This window comes from Mustela lutreola, chromosome 4 (assembly GCF_030435805.1).
Source record: "Mustela lutreola isolate mMusLut2 chromosome 4, mMusLut2.pri, whole genome shotgun sequence".
Lineage (NCBI taxonomy): Eukaryota > Metazoa > Chordata > Mammalia > Carnivora > Mustelidae > Mustela > Mustela lutreola.
The window spans coordinates 119,343,208-119,367,633 of record NC_081293.1 but is presented as its reverse complement, the minus strand read 5'-3'; positions in this window follow the sequence as shown (position 1 = coordinate 119,367,633).

Below are 24,426 nucleotides of genomic sequence, written 5' to 3'. Positions count from 1 at the left end.
CAGTCCATGCCCATGCTATTTGTGGTAGACAGGATAATAACCCCCCACTATGTCCCAGTCCCCAGAACCTGTGAATATGTTACAGTACATGGCAAAGAGGAATTAAGGTTGCAGATGGAATCAATGTTATTAACAAGCTGACTTTGAAATAGGTAGATTATCCTGGATTATCCATTTGAGACTAATGTCATCACAAAGGTTCTTAACAGGAGAAGAGGGAGGCAGAGAAGGCAGCCAGAAAAGGACTGGGTCTAGTAGGTCTAGGGTTTAGAAGACAGAACAAGGAACCACAAACCATAGAGTGTGGGTGGCCTCTAGAAACTACAAAAGGCCTTGAAACTCATTCCTCCCTAGGTCCTCTAGCAGGAGAACAGTCCTGCCCATATCTTGCTTTTAGTCAGGGAGAGCCATTTTGGATTTCTTATCTACAGCTCTGCAAAGGAATACAGTTGTGTTCTTTTAGGCTATTAAGTTTGTCACAGCAACAATTAAAAAACAAAACAACAGAAACCTAATACACTTTTATATTCTAATTTTTCTCTCTCATCACAGAGCAAGTTATCAAGTCTGCTAACATCCCGGAGATGCCTTGCACCATACTTGGTCTGAGAAGTTCTCCTGTCAAGCCTTTACCTCCCTAAAGTCCTGAGGCTTCCAACTGAGTCAGGGCTTCCTGAAGTAACCCAGTGAATAACAAATGTCTATAAGAAATAAAAGAAACAAACTGAGGGTTTTGGAGGATGGGTGAGCTTGGTGGTGGGTATTAAGGAGGGCACGTATTGCATGGAGCACTGGGTGTGGTACATAAACAATGAATTCTGGAGCACTGAAAAGAAATAAAAAAAAAACTATTTCTGGCAAAAAAAAAAAAAAAAAAAAAGAAATATAAGAATCCTGTTCTCTAGACATTTCTCATTGGTAAGAACTCTTGCCCTTCCATTTATCAAGCTCAAAGCTGACCTTATGAATATATTAGCCTCCATCATTCTAAAAGTCTGCCCACAAGAGTATGATCACAAAGTACAGAGCACCATTTGTCTGGGCTGCTGAACTATCTTCAGTCAACAGCCAAGAACAGGCCCTTGGCTCCATGACACTCAGGACCATCAAAATTATCTGTACGCACATTACTAAGCCCAACTGTTGCCTATTTTTATGTGAGCATGAGATTTGGTTAAATATTGTTATCATTCCTTTTTTAGAAAATTAGTTGCAAAACAAGTGATAATATGGAAGAAACATTAGATAGGGAACCAGGGGACACAAACTGGTCCTGATTCAGTCATAAGTGGTCTGTCAACCCCTGGTGGTTATTTAATCTTTATAAGTTACAGACTCAAGGGAAAGATAGCATGACTGGAGGAGAGTAGTAGTTCTGAAACTTCTAGCCACAAAGCTGTTTCTTCAGAAAACACAGGCAGATGAAACGGAGAAACATTAGCATGCTCTGGCTCTGAAGGAAGGAAGGAATGGCTTCCCTGAAGCCCTCTCCCTCTGCATTCCCTTCCCTCATGTCTGTTGTCTGTGTGTGGGGGGTGGGCGTTTGTCCCGAGGATGTGGGGAACGCCACTTGAGAAATCACGGCATTATCAACTCTCTCCAAAATCTTCCATGGAATGGTGTTCATGATGTGCACATGGTAAAAAGGAAGGATACATAAGTTACATTCTTTATTGTATTGCCGTCTAAGAGTAAGAACTGGATTCTTTGAATATCGATTAAATGAAACAACGTAGTACAAATATTTAGAAGGTATTTCCTTCCGAACCAGGTAGACTATCCTCTAGAAGAAACTGAATTTCAAATACACCATCAGAATAAAAAATCTAAATAGGAAATACAGAAATGTGATAGGACACTTATAAAGTCAAGCACACATAACAGGTGATTGACTTTAAAAACAAAACTGTTCCTTTTGGTACCTTTCTGTTACTGCCGATAGCAAATACTCTTACTCCTTTACCTTAACTCTCTGGTCTACCTACCTTAAGTTTTTCCTGCTCTATGTGGCTAGGACTTCTTACTATAGATTCTGACCCCATATTTGAGAAATGTAAACTCACACACTTGTGGAAAGTTATCTTTCCCTTTAAATGGTCCAGAGATTAACAAAGAGAACAAATGTTTCTTCACTTATTTGTACTATACACATCATTTCTTGTGTATTTCCTCTTACTGCAATAAAGAAAACACAAGAGTAAGAGAAATCTCGGATAGCTCTAAAGAAGAATGCTTTAGAAGAGCTTATAGCCACAAACTAGGTAGTTTTAAAAACATCATTTTGAATAAATGAATATATCTATAGCTATATATTTTAGCTTATTATAATCCCAATGTATAGAAATTTATTACGAAATTCTAGACTTAAATGCATACACACACACACACGGCTTAGTTCTTTTAATATTTAGAGGTAATATATAATATTATCTAAAATTTGTATGTGACTATTTGAACAGCTCTATGAGAATTTTGAGAATTATGCTCTTTAGGCCCTGTTTGCTGTTCAGAAATCCAGCCTTCCATATGTGGGGTTAAACTATGACCTCATGAGTATGTTAGCTTTAAAGTCTCAACAGCATCCATAGAATATGTGCATATGTTTGGAGTGTAATATTCACTGCCCGCTAAATTCTACTGTGAGTAACTTTTACTCATGTTGGGCAATAAACGTGAAGAGGTTAAATAGCTACTTAAATATTTTAAGACCTAATTGGTTTTCAAGAGAATACTTTCCAGAAAAAATGGGGAGAACATGGAAGAATATATCAAGACCAAGAGGAATGTAATAAAAGGACATGTCGACACCAGCCCAAATCTTTCCAATTTTAAAATAAAACTTCTTCAATCTGTGATAATGCCCAATCTATGATGATAACACAATTTGAGTGGGGCTAAAATGTTTTAAAGGTCGTATTTCCTTTTCTCAGCCAAAAATACTAGGAGTAAGACCTCGAGCCTTCAGAAATTGTCTAAACCACAATAAGGACATTCTTCATCTTTATCACCATCTTCTTCTTCATCTTCTTGCAAGTGGCTACAAGCCGTGGTTGGGGAGAGGGAGAGGGACAAATCTTAACCACGTTCCATGCCTAGCATGGACCCCAAGGCAGGGCTCCATCTCATGACTCTGAGATCACAAACTCAATCAAAACCAAGTGTTGGATGCTTAACCAACTGAACCATCCAGGTGCCCTCACAGTAAGGACCTTTGTGATACCTTGGGCAAACACAAAAACAGATGGGTCACATTTTAAGGCATTTAATATGTATTTGAGTATTAAATGACTTCTGTAAAAAAGCTATATATTGTGCACTCTTTATTCTGAATTGTTTGCACTATAGTAGAGATTTTAAAACAACTATCATTAAAATAACTTAGTAAGTAATTATATATATATTTGCCTATGTATAAAGTGCTACATAAACAATGGGAGTAAGACAATCTTAGCATCCTGGAAGAACTAGCAACTTAATATCTAGTGGTTTAGTTTCATGGAGAGCATCTAGAGAGACTGCTGGAGATTAATTATGTTAGGATTCCTATATATTTCCCATTAGAATAAAAGAATCACGATTTCAGAAAAGAAAATGACACTTTATGTGATCATTTTGTTGAAACTCAATGGGAAAGAAAACTGAAATATCTTGATCTGCTTTGTATGAACCTCTAGCCAGTAACGGCAATTTTAACTATTTTTTCTTGTGTACAACACATTGTCAAAATCATCCTGCTGTGAGAACAATGAAAAGATATAAATGGGGAGAGCTTTTGCCATTGGTATAGTGCTTCCTGTTCATATATCTGCATTTTAAATGCCTGGCAGTGTCTTTGAGTAAAAATATAACTAAAGCAAGATAAACAGGTCAGAAAACTGACCTACTTTCTTCATCTCTCTGTTTAACAGTGTATGGCTACGCTTAAGAAAGTGAGTTTCAGTAGTTCTCAAAACTTGAAAATTGCAGCAACAGGCAAAGAAGATGCACTATAAGCTTAGCCATCCCTAGCAAACAAGCAAACAAACAGCTCTTTACATAAGATGCTGGGGAAGATGTTGAATGATGAAAATGTGTAAATAACTTTCTCAGAAAATAATTTAATTATGTCTACTTAAATGGAGGATGATATTTGTAGAAAAACTAATTACCAGTTGGTTTTTTTTTTTAAGTTATACTATGTAGATTCAAATTTTATTCATTTAACAAAATTTATTGAGAGACAAATAAAGGACTCTGAGTCCATAGTAACTGGTCACATGATCTTTGCCCACCAGAATTTTTTGACATAGTTCCCACAAACACAGTTACAGTCCATAAGTGCTGAGATACAGGTATTAATGGAATTCTGCAAACACTGGGTGACCATCACCATGTTAATATTTGAGTTCAGGTTTGCAGGACCTGCCCTGGCAATTTTCCAAGCATTTATGTTAAGAGAACAGAACATGCAAAGTGCTGAGTGACAGATTCAGTGCAGCAGTGATGCCCAGCACAGGGCTATGCAGGGTTACGTGAGAAGAGGCTGGAGAGGTAGGAGTAGGAAGGAATATTGAGCATTGTGTTCGTTAAAGTAACACCAGGTGTCGCAATATATGCATATAGTATAGATATGCACATACCTATATATACACACATATACACCTTTACTCATTCACCTGTAGGCCAAAATGTTACTCCTGGTTTTGGTGGGGGGTGGCTCTGGTGGGCTTGAGCCTTTGGGTTCGCTCCCTCACTTCTGACACAGAGCTTCTCAGGGAGCCTTGGGCATCAACACACACCCAGAAGGCTGACCTAGAAGTGGTCTGTCTTGCTTCCGCCCACATTTTCTTGGCCAGAACTCAGTGACCTGGCCATGTCTTACTGAAAGCGAGGTTTGGCAATGTAGTCCAGCTGTCTTCCCAGGATGAATGGAAAAATGATAAACATCTGGGTTGCCCTTGCCGCAGGCCTGACGTGCTGTGCTAGCGGAGCCTGGTGGTTTTCTCGTGTCCAGAGTCTCACAGTCACGGGAGGTCCCAACGAGGATCACTTGAACAGGGTGTGAAGAAGCTACTAGACCAGGATGAGCTCGTTCATGGAAAATGGTGATGAGAACAGAAAGACAGTGGCAGCATCAGAGGAAAATAGAAGCAAAAAACATAAGATATTCCTGAACTACAGCCAGCTGGATTTAGTGACTGACTACAGACTGAACGGAGGGACAGAGAAGAGTAGAAAATGAGCATTTTACGGAGGGACTGTATTGATGGTAATGCTGTTAAATAGTCAAGAGCATGTCAGGTGAGACAGAGTCACACGAAAAAGGGGAGCACGTTTTTAGAAATGGTACATTGTTTGCATTTGTAGGACATCTGAGTGGAAGCGTTCAATGGGAGAATGAAGCTACAGATTTGAATCTTGGAGAAATACATGAGCTGTGCTTCTTGGGGGGAATGGCAGTCAACCACGACTCCAAAGCTGGGAGACCAGAAGCAAACACCCAAGGAGAGGCCTTGAAGTAAAAGAAGAGAATAGTTCTCCTACCCTTGAAAAATTAAAAATAGGACTTTCCTTGTTGGCAATAATAACATTATCTTTCTCATTCATTTGCTATAGGGATTACATCAGTCACGTGATGCATTTAAAGGACTAGACTCCTGTCTGACAGATGGGGAGAACGTAGTCAATGGGAGGTTTAACGTGAATTCTAAGAGTGATAATCACCAGTTGACTCCGAGTGTCTGCCACCATTGAGCGGGGAGGGCTCTCTTTTCCTTCACATCTACCTTTGCTTTTATGGATTCTGCTCCACCCTACAAGCAATGCTTTCCCCTACATGCTACATAAATGTTCTGCTAGATTTTTTTCTGAAGCTAAAGGAAACTGCTCCATGCACTGATTGAAAATTCTACACAATTATTCCTCACGGTGCTGTACCTACTGTCTGGGGTGATAATGGCCTTTCAGAATTCTAATAATATTCTTTATCAAGTGATTGCTTTGTCCACAGTTGCCACATTAAGAAATACAATTAAAATTAAAGTCAAAATCAAAGCCAAAAATCTAGGGCAACTGTAGCAATACTTTTTATGGTGGGAGGAACAGTATGTTTACAAGAGCTTTCATGTTTATGTATAATGTACCTTTACCTTAAATTTGATTCCTGTGGGTGTTCAGTTAATACGGAAACAACAAACATTTTATCTCCTTCCTTGAATTTTGCTATTAGGATGACAACTACTAATGCATTTCTTGTTCTATTAGGTTCTTCTCAGTTAAAAAAAAAAAAAAAGAACTGTTTTATCATAAGTGAGAAGACACAAAAAAGAAATAATTCTAACGTGCTACTCAAATTCAAGTTATTATTTTATCACTTAAATGAATCACAGCTAGATTCATTTAAGACAGTGCCAGTAATTTTGCTAGTCTATTCAAAAGTCTCTGCTGGGTGTAAGGGATATGCCCTCAGGAACTTGACAGCAGGGAAGTTGAAGGGCTTCTCACTCTGACATGTAAAGAGGCTGATCTGAAAGTCAAGAAAGTAACTTGGAAGCACAGTGTGACCTGTGAGCATAACAAGTGAAGAAGAAAGTTCAAGAATGACCGGCTCATTCAGAAGAGAGAGTGGGCAGAGTGCCAGTCAGATAGGCTCATATCTTCATGAGACCAGGGACCCTGAACGAGACGGCCTCTCTTTCCATGACAGATACCACAAATTGTGGGAATCGCTGCCTCTGTATAGCTTAGTGCCATTAAATATACAAATCATCCAAATAGTGTTTCTTGTTCTGATTAGATGATCATTAAGCCATCTTCTGATTTTAATTTGGCATCTTATGGTTTTTCTGATGTGGAAAGGAACCTTCTGGTCAGAAATACCTATCTTCATCTTCCATCCCTGTGGCAGATATATTTTTCAATATAACTTAATAATTTAGGTAATTTAGTTATAGTTGGTTTCATGTGAGTGAGTTTGTATGACTCTCTCATAGTCATCTGTGATGACAAAAATAAAATTTCTCAGGCTGCAAAATGGAAGACCAAACCAGAGATTGAGCACTGTCTGGAGCCTAGGAGGTCTCTTGGAAGAAAGTCAACAAGGAGATATTCCCCTTTAAACACCCTTATAGCCAATATCATTTAAATATGGAGGTTGAAAAATGGACTAACTTCGGTATAGAAATACTGACAATTTGCAAGCTTGGTTTTTATTTTGGTGTGATAATAGCTAACGCTTATGGAGTCTGAGGAAAATTAAACTGTTCAGCTTAAACAATGCGTAGAAGTTGCAGGCTTTATGGGCCTGAACACTTTTAAAAGCTCAAGGATTTATCACTTTCCCAGCCGGAACACTGTGCCCAATCCTCAGTTCTCAATTGATTACCATCTCCTTCACACTAAAAAAAAAAATTGAAAGTACAGCATTTAAAACCTTATTTTAACTAGAGTGAAAATACATACATTTTAACTTCTCTTAACTACTGTCATGTCTAGCACCCATTTAAAAAAATGGTCGCACAGTCTGGTAAAGACTCAGAATATTTCATAGAGCTGTTTTGATTACTCATCACTTTGTACCCTAACAAAATGCACTATATATAATTAGAAAAGATTACTTCAAGTCCACTAATTTTAGTTTTGGAAATTTATTACTGAAGTATAGTTGAGATGAATTTTCAATAAAAAGGTGACAGGAGTAAAATGAAGTTTTTCTGACCATGTGCAAAGATGGAAAAAGAATCATTAAAGGTCTGGTCTCTTAGACTCTCAATGCTAATTATTTTCAGGAATATTGCATGTACCTCTAGGTCAATGCTACTCCAGAGTCCACATTATGCAGCAAACACCACCCAAATATTCTAACAGGCACACACCATTATATTTTTAATTTGTAGTTTTCAGCAATTACCAGAATGGGAAAGCTAAGTCTTTGTGGTATTTTTTGCAGGTGGTGAGTATTAATTTTTAGTGCTTATTTTATATATATAGATAAAAAAAATATATATGCATATATACATGCATATAATATAATGATTATATTATCTTTGAATGGCAGAATGACTGCATTTTTACTCTCTTATTTTAAGATCAGATATAACAAAGTTCTTTTATGTGAAGATTAAAAAACTTATTAGTGTTTCACATAGGTGTTCTTCAACATATTTATTGTAAAAATGCCATTTTCACCATCATTGCTTATTTGATTTTGAAGGATATTAACACGTAACTTCCAAGGGGGAAAGATGGATATCCATTTCATTTTTTTTTAAGATTTTTAAAATCATTATTTATTTATTTGACAGATCACAAGTAGGCAGAGAGGCAGGCAGAGAGACAGAGGAGGAGGAGGAAACAGGCTCCCTACAGAGCAGAGAGCCTGATATGGGGCTTGATCCCAGGACCCTGGGATCATGACTGAGATGAGGGCAGAGGCTTTAACCCACTGAGCCACCTAGGGGCCCCTGGATATCCACTTCAAAAGTGGATTCAAGATAATAATGAAAACAGAGGAAACCACTGTTATTTATCTCACAAACATTTTTCCTTGTAACAAGTAGAAACGTGCCTACTGTTAAGGTTTGGTTAGTAGCTTGTTTTCTAGTAGGCATGTGCATGTATACATGTGTGTGTCGTATGTGTTTATATATGTATGTGTACATATACACATATTTGGTATCACCTCTGAAGCAATCCACTCTTCAGTGAAAAATTATGAAATTATCAGCTTTTCATTTACTGACCTTTATTCTGGCTTCAAAAATAATATATTGTTTCCTTTAGATAGAAATAATTGTTACAAAAAAATTAAAAACCAAGTTGCTATACTTAATATTCTTTTATTTTCAGGAATAAAACTTGCATATACAAAAGCACAGTAACACTTGTCAGTGGTTTTTATATTCCCATTGCATCATTCAACTGAAACATAATACAGTGTTGTGTGTGGACCACAGATCCTTAGTACAATACCTGTGAGTAATTTTGTTTCTTCTTAAAGGATTTGGATTCCAAATGAGCCACTGCTTGATTCCAACGATCAGCAAGCACCCATGGTGACATGTTGCACTGTTCTGAATATGGGTGAATACAGTCATTTTTGTTTCCAAATAGGTGTATACAAATAATAGCAATAGCTACGCTTCGTTTTTTATTCTGTAGCCACATAGGGCATTGACAGTTTTGTAGGTATGTTTGTCATTTTAGTGTAAAAGCTTTGTGAAAGAGATTTTATCCACCCCCATGGTACAGACAGAAACCAGGGTATCTGGACTTTAAATGGTTTTGTCCAATGTCATAGTAGGAAGAAGTGAGTAAAACTCATCCACATTTCTGCTGGATTCCAAAGCACATGCTCTTCACCGCAACTGTATCTTACTACAGATGTTACCAACGTAACATACACTAGATACTGGTTATGTCTATGCACAAACACAGGTAGGGCCCCTTGACAAAGATGTATGCATGTTTTCAAGTCATTCCCATTATTTTATTAGACTTCATCTATTAGTGTATATCACCTATTAGATGTATATCAAATTAGATGTATATCAAATCTCAAAATTTCATCCCATTATGGCCAGTAGTTTCCAAGCGTTCAGAGAATTATTCTAACAAGATATATGTGATATGGGACAAGAATTTAGGTATCTGAGGCCTGAAACAGAACTCAAACCTCCCAAGATAACGCAATCTCTTTTCTTATAAGCAATCATTCATGATGTAGTAAAATTATGAAAAAAAAATGCTCACAATTTTTAAGGTGATTTCTAGAGAATGTAGACAGAGTGTATTTTTAGAGGGCTATCTATTCTAAAACATTCAAACTTTCTCTTGACCAGTCTATGTTACTCTTTTTGTAAATAAGGGGGAAAAAAAAAACCTATAGAGAATCACAGGGAAAGCATAGCAACGGGTGAATGAAGCATATAGGGGAGCAAAGGAAAAGTGGAAAAATGTATTCTACCCCCAAACCCTCGGTCTTCATTAAACCTTCGAGCCTCCAACAGAATCTATCTTAGTCTAGGAGGGGGATTCTCAGCACGTTCATTGTTACCTGCTCTCTAAATTGTGACAATGATCAAAATGCCTGTCTATAGTTCTTGACAAATGGAAAAAGAATTCTGTCACAGAGCTTCTAAACGGTTATTAGAAACATGTCTGAGTTGTACTGACAGACTGGCTTAGACTCTAAGCCCTGTGGGGGAGGGATTGATATCTTTCCAGGTAAGGTTGTCAGAACTTACTGCAACACTTAATAAAAACAGCAGTACAAACAGTGCGGGGAACGGGGAGAACCCTTCGACCCCAGATCGCCAGCTTGGAAGGAAATCTAGCACCTTTTCTGGAATTTCATTACCAGTGTTGGTAGGAGTTTCAAGGGAAGGCTGCATTTAAAATATGTTATTTGTGACACACATTCTGGGATAAAAGTTCACATGAAGCAAACAGGATTATTCATGGTAGATTCTTAGTGGCTAATAAAATTAACCACTCTCTACGGTGATATTAATCAGCGGTGCTTCCAATATGCCTGAACAAACAGCAGCTGATTGTCGGCGAGCTGTGCCCAAAGACGGCTGGTGAATATCAGCATCTCAGTAAACCATACGGCAAATTAGACTCCTCTCTGGTAATTTACCCTAAAGAAAATAGAATAATTAGAAATCACTCTCAATAACTGCACTTGCACATAGCAGCTCAGTCACTGAAATGAAACGGTTTTCAGAAATGTGTGGTTTGCAGGTATACTCCAAACGACAGGCTACAAACTAGCTGCCTGTATTACACATCATCATGGAAAATGGGCCTACAGACTGAATTTTAAACTCTAAAGTTGTTCTCCATCTGCTTTCTCTTTTGACTTGACTTTGAAAGGTTTTGTTTTTTGGTTGAGAAAAGGACTAATTGGGAAGATGTCAGACAAGGTCTGTACATTTCCGTATAAGGGATAGCCCTAGAAGGATGACAGAAACCAACATGACTTACTCAGTTTATTCTCTCCCAGGGATGTGCTCTATTATATTGGAAAATTTAAAATAATTTTAATTATTTTATCATAAGTATCATAAGTATGAAGATACTATGGCTCATGCTTCTCCTTTTTATTTTTGTTTTTTTGTTTTGTTTTGTTTTGTAAAGATTTTATTTATTTACTTGACAGACAGAGATCACAAGTAGGCAGAGAGGCAGGCAGAGAGAGGGGGAAGCAGGCTCCCTGCTGAGGGGAGAGCCCAATGCTGGGCTCGATCCCAGCACCCTGAGATCATGAACCGAGCCAAAGGCAGAGGCTTTAACCCACTGAGCCACCCAGGCACCCCGCTTCTGTTTTTTAAATGTGCTTATGAATCACCTGGACATTTTGCCAAAAGGCAGATTATGATTCAGTAGGTCTAGGGCTCAACCTTTTTTGTGTTGCTGATGCTGGTCTGTGAGTCACGACTTGAGTAATAAGGCTCAAATACATTTCACTAAGCAAAAGAGTGCTCTCTCTCTCTCTCACACACACACACACACACACAAAGGACATTTGCAACCTCTTTGTCATGAGAAGCAGTAAATGTTTTTCTCCTGCCCTTTGAACTTTGTTGAAAACCAAGGAGTGACTTCTCCAATTCAAGACCTGAAGGTCGTAGGTCATTAACCCCAAGTGGCAGAAAAGTCTTGAATACATTTATTCCATAAATAGATTGGCATCTCCCCTAGGTAAGGGGCGAAAAGCATACATGGTTCTTGGCAACATGAGGCTTATAGTCTAGGTGAAGAGGCAAAATAAATATACATAAACATGTATTTCTTCTGAAAGAGGTACTGAATACTACAAATGCAAGATCTAACCTAGTAGGTCTTATCAGAGAAAGTGACATGTAGATAAGCCCCAAAATATACATTAGAATTATGGTACCAGGGGCAAGGCACAGCTGGCCAGCCCACATAGAGAAGTATCAGGGTCAGTCAGGAGGCAAAAAGTTGTTGGGGGGTAGGGGTAGGGGTGGGGGGGTGGGAGAGTATTTAGTGTGGTTTTCTCAGAAAGTGATGGGTGAGCAGGGTAAAGAGGTATAGGACTTCCTTGCTCAAATACTCTGAGCAGACGGTAGAGTACATGGGTTGTCCCCAGTAGTCTTACCCTGAGGTGATTTGGGCAGGGGAATGAAATGTGAGAAGTGATGGAGTTGGCTGTTGAGAGTATGGGCTCTGATTTGGTGAGTTTGCATTTCAAAGATGTGCTGGGGAGTGAGCTGTTTATTATCTCTAGAATTAGCTAACCCTGGGAGGGACAGTCCCTTTGTGTACAACAAGGCCTCAGATGTCAAAATACCAGAATACAGAAAATTAGAAAAACAAAATAAAATAAAACAAAAACCCCAAAACACGATTAATGCAATCAATGTATTCAATGGAAAGGTGGATATATATATATTGGAAGATCAACATGAAGGTTAGGGTCAGACTTAAGTTCAGGAACCATAAGCAAAGGAATGTCATTCAAAGCCTGGAGGTGATTAACATACTCTCTGGTGAGGGGGTACAAAATGGGGAGAAGGAAGTCATGGACGAATATAACCAATTAAATTTTGGAAAGAAAAGGAGGAATTCTCAGCGTACTGACAACGATTGGTCAGAAGAGCAGGGGAAAGTCAGGAATGTGTAGCTTCATGGGAATCAAGGAATGATAATAAGGCTAGTTCTATCAATGGCAGTAAATATAGATGAACAGACTCAAGAGAGTTTGTGTGTCATCATGCTGATTTTTTTCTAAATTGTTTAAACTAACTAAATTGACTTTTGCAATTATGTATTCTCTTCAATCCACTGCGTTTTTTGTCTTATAGCTACAGATGCTATTGTGAGTTTTAAGCAATTGGGATATTAATCATTATAAATATTACCAAAATAGGTACCAGAGTCTAAACTTAAGATTAATACACAATAAAAATTAGACTGAACTTTCACTGATTCCTTTATGATGACATACTATATTCATTGTTCTGTCCTGAGCTGGGTGAGTTTTAGAAGTGTTCCTGTATGGATTCAACAATCATTCTTTAAACTAGCTGGTATGGCCATAGTCCCAGAAACCATGTAGTTATAAGATTACATTGTTTACTCAGTTGATTTATAAAAGTTTAGGGCTCATAACTTATGTATGATGTTTGGTTTTATTACTTTCAAGGATCACCTTCTTCAGCTGATGCCAAATCCAGTAACAGGCTGCCCTTTTCTCTTTCAAGATAGTTCATTTAACCTGACTCCTCTAATAGGCAGCCATTTTACATTCATATCCACTCGAGAGCCACCTTCCTAGAACTTGACACTGGGGCTTGCATGATTGAATCTCTTGCCCTCTCAATAGGTACCAGAAACTATCTGAGGGCTTATGCCTTTTCTTCCTAGACATCCTCAGGTACCTCAATGGTCGTCATACATATGGCATGGCTTCAGCTGCACCGCCATATTTACTAGTTTGATACACTATAGAATTTATTGGTCTTTCTACGAAAGCCAAAAACTAATCTCACTACTCTAGATGTGGTCCAAACAGTATAGGATAGGACTATTAACTTCCTGGTCTTGGACACTATATAAAGACCATTGCTGGCTTTATATAGCCACATCATGCTGTGTGGATGGATTGAACCAATACTCGTCCAAAATTCCCTAAGTTATTTTTTGCAGATATGCTATCATGAATTTTGATATGCTCATCTTAGATTCTTATTTGATTTCTGTGGAAAGATACATAAAATTTCTATGGGTTCTATTAGGGTTCGTTCTGTTTGATTTCAATTGCCTTTCCTATTAATCCTTTCCAGATCCTCTGAGTAACTTACATCATCTCATATATATGCTTTATCTCTTAACTTCCTGTCAACTCTCAATTTGAGAATCATTTTTGTCTTGTCATATGAGCCATTGATGGTTGAGTTTTTCAGTGTGGGCCAGTGAAAGAGCCCTTGTACACACAAGGTTCCAAAGTGATGTTAGTGGGAATACCAATCAGCTCTCTAGTTCATGTTTCCTCATTCAACCAAAGGGCAAACCAATAAGCTATATTCAGCCATTTTTGCCTTGTGCTCCCTAGACTACTGTGGAAATGAAGTAAATGCTTTGTTGAAACAAAAACTCCACATTTACTGCCTTTCTGTCACCAGTCAATAGTAACCTTATAAAAATAATGTGTCGATATTTAAAAAGAAACTTGGACACAAGAATAGTGATAAAATTGCTTATAAAATTTTAGGTAACTGGATTCTCAGTTTAATGCTTTTCCTCCTCCTCACCCCATTTTACTTTGAGGGCTTAAGAAACAATCAGGTAAAACATGGCAACATCTCGGAGACAAGTATCCAAACCCTCACTGCCTGGGTTATTAGTTACTATTAATTCTGTGTTGAAATCACCTTTTTTTTTAGTCAGAGGTAGAACTCTTGTGATTTGGGGCTTTAATTTTTTTAAACAGGAACATATGGTAGTGCGGATCTTTAGAACAGGACTTTATGCACTATAAATCTGCACTGGTATTATAGCTATAAAATGTCCAGCTATGCATATACTAATAAAGAAATCCTACTGCATGGGCTGAGAGAAGAGTATCAAAATAAACTATTTCTTCCTAATATGAACTTTATCACCAGTTATTATACAGTGAATATTTAAACTCCATTGTCTTGCCTCAAATGAGAAAGCTTTCCTGCATCAGCATTTCTTAAACCACATGAATCACATGTAATGTTAATATGTGGTAATAAACACCTTCGGCTGCACTTTACCCAGCTGGGGTTCCCCAGAAACAATCGTCACATTAATGCTAGTTTATCAAAGCCTGGTAGGAGGTTTGTAACTGGACACGTAAGTCATAGACTAAATACTCAAGTACCTAGGAATGCATTTCTACAGTTTTTCTCCCTTCCTTTAGATTCCCAGACCACCCTTGAAAAAAAAGAGAGTCATCTGATCTCAGTATCTCTCAGCCCCAGCTAGAAAAGAAAATAACCAAAAAAAAAAAAAAGTCACTTAATCGTGTGTACTCACTGATTTTTTTTTTAACATAGCATTCTAAAGAAAATTTAATATTGAAGTACTATAGATTCACAGGAAGTTGTAAAAAAAAAAAAAATCTACAGGACAGTCCTGTGTATCCTTTACAGAGTTTCATTGAATGAAAACTACTGTATAATAGAAGCCAGGAGACTGATACTGGTACAATCAGAAGAGCTTATCCAGATGTCAATTCCACATGCATTCGTCCTGTGTTTGTGTGTGTGGTTTCACACAATTTTAACCCATGCACAGGTTTGTCACCATCACCACCATCAAGATAGGGAACTGTTCCATAACTGTCAATCTCCTTTGTGCTATTTTTATATGCCACACCCTCCCCTCCCCTAACTCCTGACAACCACCTATATGTTCTCATCTCTATAATTTTATCTCAACAATATTATATAAATGGAATCATATAGTATGCGACCTTTTTTGACTGGCTTTTCCCACAGGGCATAAATCCCTTGAGAGCCAACCAAGTTCTTGCATTTTTTCACTATGGTATTCCTTTTAATCGCTGCATAGTATTTTAAGGTGTGGGTTTGCCAGCTATTTACTCATTCACAAGTTGAAGGACATTTAGATGGTTTCCAGTTTTGGACTACTGTGACTAAAGTTGTTATGAACATTCCTGTTCTGCTTTTGGGTGAGCATTAAGTTTTCATCCCTCTGGGACGAATAGCCGAGAGCCTGATTGCCGGGCAGCATATGGTTAAGGGCACAGTTAGTTTCTTATGAAACTGCCAAACTATTTCCAGAGGAACTGTTCCATTTTATACCCCCACCAGCAACGTAGGAATGATCGAGATTCTTAATAGCCTCATTGGCATTTGTCACCAAATGTAATTTTAAGGTCACAACTAGGGTTATAAATTTTTTGTGGTAGGGTGCTGTTTTACATCACCTTAAAAAAACATGTTTATATAACAGAGTAATATTGATTTAAGAGGAACTTCCTAGAACCAGGATATTGAATGGGACAAAGAAATGCCTTTCCTCCAGGCAGGAGCTCCAGGTCCATGTGCATGAAACAGCTGCCAACTCAGATGTCAGAGGACAGGCAGACAACAGAAATGAGTAAAGCCACCAGTGAGTCAGGGCACATGCGAACGTTGTGGAGACTATGACCCACTGGAAAGACAAGCCTGGCTCAAGTCACGCTGGCCCTGAGCAGCCATTCTAGACACTCTGGCCATGTTTCTAGACATTCTGATTTTCCTAGAAACAACTATACCACACCACCACCATCTCCTGATTTGTAAATGTAGACTCCAATTTTGAAAGACTCCAGCCTCCACAAAAAGCATTAGGGATCAGTTCTGGCCTAAAGACAAGTTAAGCGGTGCCTGGGTGGCTCAGTCATTAAGTGTCTGCCTTTGGCTCTGGTCATGATCCCAGAGTCCTAGGATCAAGCCCTGTTTTAGGCTCCTTGCTCAGAGGGAAACTTGCTTCTGTTTCTCCCACTCCCCCTGCTTGTGTTCCCTCTTTCACTGTGTCTCTGTCAAATAAATAAATAAAATCTTGAAAAAAAAATTAAGACAAGAATGATTATTTAAAGAAAGAAGCAGGGACACCTGGGTGGCTCAGTTGGTTGGACGACTGCCTTCGGCTCAGGTCATGATCCTGGAATCCCGGGATCAAGTCCCACATCGGACTCCCAGCTCCATGGGGAGTCTGCTTCTCTCTCTGACCTTCTCCTCGTTCATGCTCTCTCTCACTATCTCTCTCTCAAGTAAATAAATAAAAAAAATCCTAAAAAAAAAAAAAAAAGAAAGAAAGAAAGAAGCAGCCACCTAAAAGGAAAATAAAAGACACCAGGAAAAACTTATTTTAGATGGGAGAAATACCAAAAGCCTTTTTAGAGTAGGATTGCACTTCTCAAACTCAAATATGCTTATGAATCACCTGAGGATCTTACTAATCTGAATTAGTAGGTCGGGATGAGGACTGAAGACTGGGCTTCTCCATTTATTCCATATCCCTTGATGCTGCTGGTCCAGGAACCACTCCAAGCAGCAAGCATGTGGATAATATCTGAGCTGAACCCTGAAGGTTGGGTAGTGTTTGTAGATGCAAAAATGAACCCCAGTAGAGAAAATGGTATATTCAGTCATAAAGGTAGGTAAACTGGGAATTATCTGGGGAATTGTAAAATCTTCAGTTTGTATTGTAAATAGTTACACAAAAGAAAAGTCACAGGTCACACATTTAATACACAAACACTAGCTTTTGGGGATCATTGGTCCACTCAGTCCACATGTAAGTAAATTTCCCACATTTAAAAATAAATGAAAAAAAAAAAGAAATGAATAAGCAAATGAATGAAGAATGAATTTCTATTTTAATAGAGACATGATGGCGGAAATAAAGGGAGACGAAAAAGAAAAGTGGGAAGAAACACCTGGTGGAGACCCTGGGAAGAAGAGCAGAGACCTGACAAGGAGGGGAGCAAGGAGGGGGTGGGTCTAAGATTTTCAGACTACAAATCACCTTTGAAAAATCTGAAAAATTGGTGAAAAATTAAACCTGTAAGGGGTAGGACATTTCTATCTCTGATGACTGATATCTGTCATCAGCATTATTTTTAGTTCTCTTTCTTCCACATTTTAATTAAAGCAGGTCTTTAATTGTTCTTGGTTATTATATGGTTCTACTTTATGAGAAGCTATGGAAATGTCACACATAATTTTCAATGAGGTCATTCCATACTATGTAATTTATTTTTACTTATTGTAGAAATCCTTCCTATAAATCCATACTCCAAGTCATTATGTTCTTGTTTTTTATAGGTTCATAACATGGGATGCTTGCAACAGCCAAGAGAACATGGCTGTGGTCCACCAACTAGAGCAGGTGTAATTGACCAACAGCCCTAGTAACTACCTAAAATTCATCACCATGTTTTGTGCCAGACCACGTCTCCCACAAGCTGCTCCCAGCTGATGACTGAGTGTGGCCAGAATCCCTTATGTGTTCCTCTGATGGGGCTGACTTTGGCTGGAAGACTGATGGCTTTGCCAAACCCAACTTAGCCCGCACAGCAGTCTATGATGCTTCCACCTATCTCTCCCTCTCTCCATACTGGAGTCAGCCTTGCTTTGTAACTTGATGGCTCTCACGGTTTTATCTGTTACCCTTACAATTTTCCCTCCTAAATGCACTTGCCCTAATGAGATCCTTGCCATCTGCATCTCTGAAGAAACAGACTAAGCAATGCCTGCACCATGAGGTAGAAAATACTCCTTGATTGGTAGACATTTAGCTTTTTTCCAAAAAATTTTAATATGAATATCATGGTAACAATTATCTACTAGTAACTTTATGTATTGATAGTTTTTTTTTCTTCTTTTGACAAGTTCTGGGAATGTAAAGGGTATGTTTATTTGCAGTTTAAATAAATGTAGTACAATTACTGTAATGAATACATTTAAACCAAAATACAACTTAGAAAAACCCTGGGTATTAATGAAATACTTTCTCATCCTGAAGTGACAATATGGTACAAGTACAGACTAAGGAAATTGAGCTAGATAATATGATCTCTATAATCTGTGTCAGGGTTTAACAATAAACCTCTTTAGGCTTATATAAAATATCAAAAAGCTGACATATCTATTCATAATCTACAATAGGGGTGCCTGGGTGGCTCTGTTGGTTAAGTGTCCAACTCTTAATTTTAGCTCAGGTCATGATCTCAGGGTTGTGAGATCAAGCCCCATGTTGGGCTCTGTCTTGGATGTGGAGCCTGCTTAAGATTGTGTCTTTCTTCCTCTCTCTCTTCCCTTTCCCCCCACCACTCTCTCCCTAATCACTTAATGAACATGGATTATTGCTTACCTTTTGATTGCTAGTGTTTATATGAAAGGGTAAACTAAGAAGAGATATAAAATGGAAATAATTCTAATGTTTATTTTTATTCAGGAAGATTTATAAATTATTAATAATACAAACAATGACACCTAGATGTTTGTGTAATCTGTAGCTATATTTTGTTCATTTTTCCCTTTAAAAGTTTCCAAGGATTAGTAAGACAGGACAGTAGTTGCAAATTTCAAATCCACCGAAATCCACTTTAAAATGTAATATATAAATTTACTGTGTTACATTTATCTCATCAATGTGCATTACCTGGAATCTCATATAACAATTGATCATAGATATGAATTAAACAGGTACAGTGGTTATCTAGAATAAATCATTTTATATTATGTTTATTTTTCATTCTATTTTCTTAAATTCCAGTATAGTTAATATACAGTATTATATTAGTTTCAGGTTTTATGAAGTTTGTTTTAAACATTGCCGGGTAGCTAAATGTTTTGATCAAAAATAAATGCTGTAATGTCACCAAGATGGTAACATAGGTTGCTCCTGACATTGCTCCCCATTACAGGAAGAACATCAAGCAACTATTGAAAAAGACCCAACTGACAGAATCCTAGAACATGGGCTGAAGCTAAAGCACCCCCTCATACCAGAGAACAAGACAGATGGCACTAGAAGGGTCAGGGATGTGGTTCCAAAAAGGCACTATCATTCCCTCAGGACAGCACAACATGACAGGAAGAGGTTTCCCCTGAGGCTTCTGTTCCTTCAGTGAGAAGAGAGAACCTGGGGAGTTAGTGAGCTTCCTTGGCACTGTAGGTTGCTTTCTGGGAGCCCCTACTCTGTCTGACCTTCCATCACAGGGATTTTAATGGAATCTGTAGGGTTCAAACACTGTTAGAGAGAAGGGGCTTGCTATAACGAGCCTATGGATCTTGACAGACTGAGTTCATACCTGCAGTGCCCAAGTAGTAATCCTAACCAATGGTTTTGCTCATCTACAATACCAGATCAGGGGCACTCTCTGACTAGGCAACCTGGTGCGGTACATGTGTGCCTAATTTGGATAATCAAGCAGAGTTCTGCCAGCCCCAGATCCTGGTTTGCCCGTGCCCAGACAAGGAGCTGTTCCATCTGCTGTGGCATGTCCTCCTGCCCCATCCGACTGAAAGGCCTGGCAACAACTCTGGAAGCAGTGTGGTCCAGTGGCACTTGAGTGAAGAGTCAGGCAGACAGAACTGATCACCGTCCAAGCAAAGCCAGTGGTACCAGGCATGGAAGCTCCTCATGGGAAGCACAGGCAAGGGGGGTTAATTTAGAGCCAAGGCTGAGTGTAGCTCCCAGGCTCTCCCAACTGGAGAGCCTATCGGGGAAATTAAGAGTAGCTCTGGAGCAGCCCTGCAGCCCTCTCACCCAAGCGAGGGAGCTGAAACATAGCCCCACACACTGTGGAGAGTATCTTCCAGCCCCATCTGACCAGAAGGGCTGTAACAACTCCTGGAAGCTGTGTGACCCAGTGGCACTCAAGTCAAGAGGCAGGTGGCAGAACTGACAGTTTTTGTAACAAAGCCGGTGGCCCTGTGCAGTCATGGAACTTGGGTTGTGGTTTGGCTTTAAGGCAATAAATAAAGAGCTTTATTGGCTTAATAGGTGCTTCTTCTGTTGCTTCCAGATAGGATATCTAACTCATAGCCCTACTTATCAGTGAATACAGCTTTCAGTCTGTCTGGGACCCGGGAACCTAACAGGAGCACACGGGAAGCTGCATAAGCCTTTCAACAGCCCTCAGGCCAATGGCACTTAGGGAGTGCAGCCCCCTTGCAGAGCAAACTGGTGGTCTCAATTGACCAGGGAATTCAGTATGCACTCTGGCTTAATTCAAGGTCCCTAAAAATGAGTTATAAATGCCCTGAGTCCAATCATACTGCTTGTCAGGGCAGGAAAGCTAATTCATAACCCCATCTACTGATTAATATAATACCTGGCTATGAACATCTAGTAGGACCTGACCACACAATCCTGTCAACTATGGGACATATCCTACAGCCTCACTTGGGTTGGGAACAAAGACAGCAGTTCCACCCAACTATTCTCAGCCCTTGGTACTCTTCCCCATTCCTGATGGATATCCCTGATGAATACTGGCCTGTAGTTTCCTTTTCTAGTAGAGTCCTTTTCTGGTTTTGGTATCGAGACAGTGGTGCCCTCATAAAATGAGTTTGGAAGTATTCCCTCCTCTCTGACTTTCTAAAAATGCTCGAAATCCCATTTCCTCTGTCTCAAGAAAACTTTATTTCCTCTTTAATTTCTTCCTAGATGCAAAAACTGAACAACACTGAATTCGACAGCACATTAAATGATCACACACCATAATCAAGTGGGATTTGTTCCCAGGATGCAAAGATGGTTCAACATTTGCAATTCAACCAATGTAATACAACACACTATTAGTATAGAATAAAATGAATTATATGATCGTTTCAATATGCACAGAAAAAAATAAGACTAAATTCAACATTTATTCATGATTAAAACTCTTAACAACTTCAGTTTAGAAGGAATGTACTTCAGCATAATAAAGACTATATATAGTAAGCCATAGCTAACATCATACTCAATGATGAAAGGTTGAGAGCTTTTCCTCTAAGAGAAGGAAACATACAAGTGTGCTCAGGCTCAATACTCTTAATAGTACCAGAAACCCTAGCTAGAGCAATCAGGCAAGATTAAGAAATAAAAATTATCAGAGTTGGAAAAGAGGAAGCAAATTTACAGAAAACTTGAAACTTTATACATAAAAATATCTAAAGACACAACCAAAAAACTATTAGATCAATGAATTCAGTAAAATTAACAAACACCAGTAGTATTTTTCTAAATGCTAACAATTTTTCTGCAAAATAAAAAAAAAATCCCATTTATAATAGCATTGAAAACAACAAAATACTTAGAAATAAACTAAAGAAGTAAAAATGTCTACTCAGAAAACTACAAGACATTGATGAACAAAACTGAAGACAATGCAAATAGAAAGTATCCCATGTTCATGAAGTAGAAGAATTAATATTGTTAAAATGTCAATATTACTAAAATTCAACTACAGATTCAATGCAATCCCTATCAAGATTCCAATGTCATTTTTTTATGGAAATAGAAAAAGTACTCCTAAAATTTATACGAAACCATAAAAATCCCTGAATAGCCCAAGAAATGATGAGAAGAACAAAGCTGGAGGCATCACACTTCCTGATTTCAAAGTATACCAAATGGCATAGTCATCAAAACATTGGCATAAAACAGACAAGAAGACCAATGGGACAGAATCTAGAGCACAGAAATAAACCCAAGAATATACAGTCAGTATTTGACAAGGGAACCAAGAATAATCAATGGAGAAAAAACATGTGTTGGGAAAACTGGATAGCCATGTGTAAAACAATGAAACTGGACCCATCTTAACACTCAGAAAAATTAACTTGAAATGGGTTAAAGATTTTAAATGTAAGACTTGAGATCATGCAACTCCCAGAAGAAAGCACAGGAACAAAGCTTTCTGATATGATATAGGTCTTGGTAATATTTTGGGATATGATACCTAAAGCACAAGCAATTAAAAAAAAAAAAGTAAGACTCCATCAAACTAAAAAGCTCCTGCATAGGGAAAACGAAACAAAACAAAACAAAAAACCACGAACAAAGTAGTGGAAAAGACACCTACAGAATGGGGAAAATTTTGTACACCATACATTTTGGTTAATATTGAAAACAAAGGACTCAATAACAAGAAAACTCAATTAACAAGAAAACAGTGCAATTGAAAAAATGGGCAAAGGACCTGAAACACATTTCTCCAAAGAAGATATGAAAGACCAACAGGCAAATGAGAAGATATTCAATAGCACTAGTCACTAAGGAAATGCTAACCAAAAACCACAATGAGGTTTCACCTAACACCATGCCCATCGTCAATAAGACAAGAGATAACAAATGTTGGTACGGATGTGGAAAAAAGGGACTTCCTGTGCACTCTTGGTGGGACTGTAAATTTCTCTAGTCACTATGGAAGATACTATGGAGGATCTCAAAAAATTATAAATAGAACTATCATATGATCTAACAATCCACTTCTAGTAATACACCCAAAGGACATGAAACCACTAACTGGAAAGATCTGCACCTCCATGTTTAGAGCGATGTTACTTACGGTAACCATGACATAGAAACAACCTAAGTGTTCATCAGTAGATGACTGGATGAAGAAACTGTGGTATATATACAATGAAATATCATTGCATTATAAAAAATGGGGAGAGTCTACCATTTGCAACATGGATGAACCTTGAAGGCATTATGGTAAGTGTAATAAGTTAGATAAAGATAAATACTATATGATCTCACTTGCATACAGCATCTAAATAAACAACAACAAAAATAACTTCTAGAAGAAGATAGAAAAAGAGCTCAGACCACTTTTGGTTGCCGGACACAGATGGTAGATATAGGAGAAATTAGAAGAATGTGATCAAAAGGGTATAAATAAAGATTATTTTATTACTTATTGGATAAATAAGTACTGGGAATATAAGGTACAACATAATAAATATAGTTAACACTGCTACAGGATATGTAGCAAAGTTGCTGAGAGTAGATCCTATGAGTTTTCATCATAACAGGAAAATATTTTTTTTTCTTTTTATTATATTTGTGTGGGAAGGTGGATATTAGCTGAACCTACTGTGGTAATTATCTCACAATATATGTAAACTAAATGATCACACTGCACACCTTAAACTTATACATTAATGTATGTAAATTGCTTCTTCTTTTTTTTTTTAAGGTTTTATTTATTTATTTGACAGACAGAGATCACAAGTAGGTAGAGAGGCAGGCAAAGAGAGAGGGGAAGGGAAGCAGGCTCCCCGCTAAGCAGAGAGCCTGATGCGGGGCTAGATCTCAGGACCCTGGGATCATGACCTGAGCCGAAGGCAGCGGCTTAACCCACTGAGCCACCCAGGTGCCCCTGTCAATTACTTCTTAATGAAACAAAAAAACGAACACTTACATCATTGTCAAATGCCATTTGTATTTAAATGGAATCTGCATAAAGCATCTCTATTTTGCATATTTAAGAAATTATTGTAGTTATGTATCAAAAAAGAATATTATGTCATTTTTTTCCTACTAGGCAAGGATAGCATAATATAGAAAATCGGGATATAATTTAATAGAGTTTAAAAACCACTGCAGAGCAATATTCTTTGACACTAGCATTTCTATAAGTACTTTTATATATTCTGCTAAAATATCAAAACACCGTATCTATCTATATAGTCAGCCACACTCTATCACTCTATCAAGTCAAAATTAAGCACATGATCTATAATTACTCAGAGGAAGGGAAAAAAATGCTATTTTAAAACTTGCTAATCTGATGAATTAATCAAAGGCACTTTTTAGACAGATCCTTTTATATCTTCTTTTTGCTAATATGTGTAAGAACAGAAATGCACTCCACAGTCATATTAAAAACAAAATCTTCAGTGAGTTTTCTTTTAATCCCTTTAATGAAAACTCTTTCTT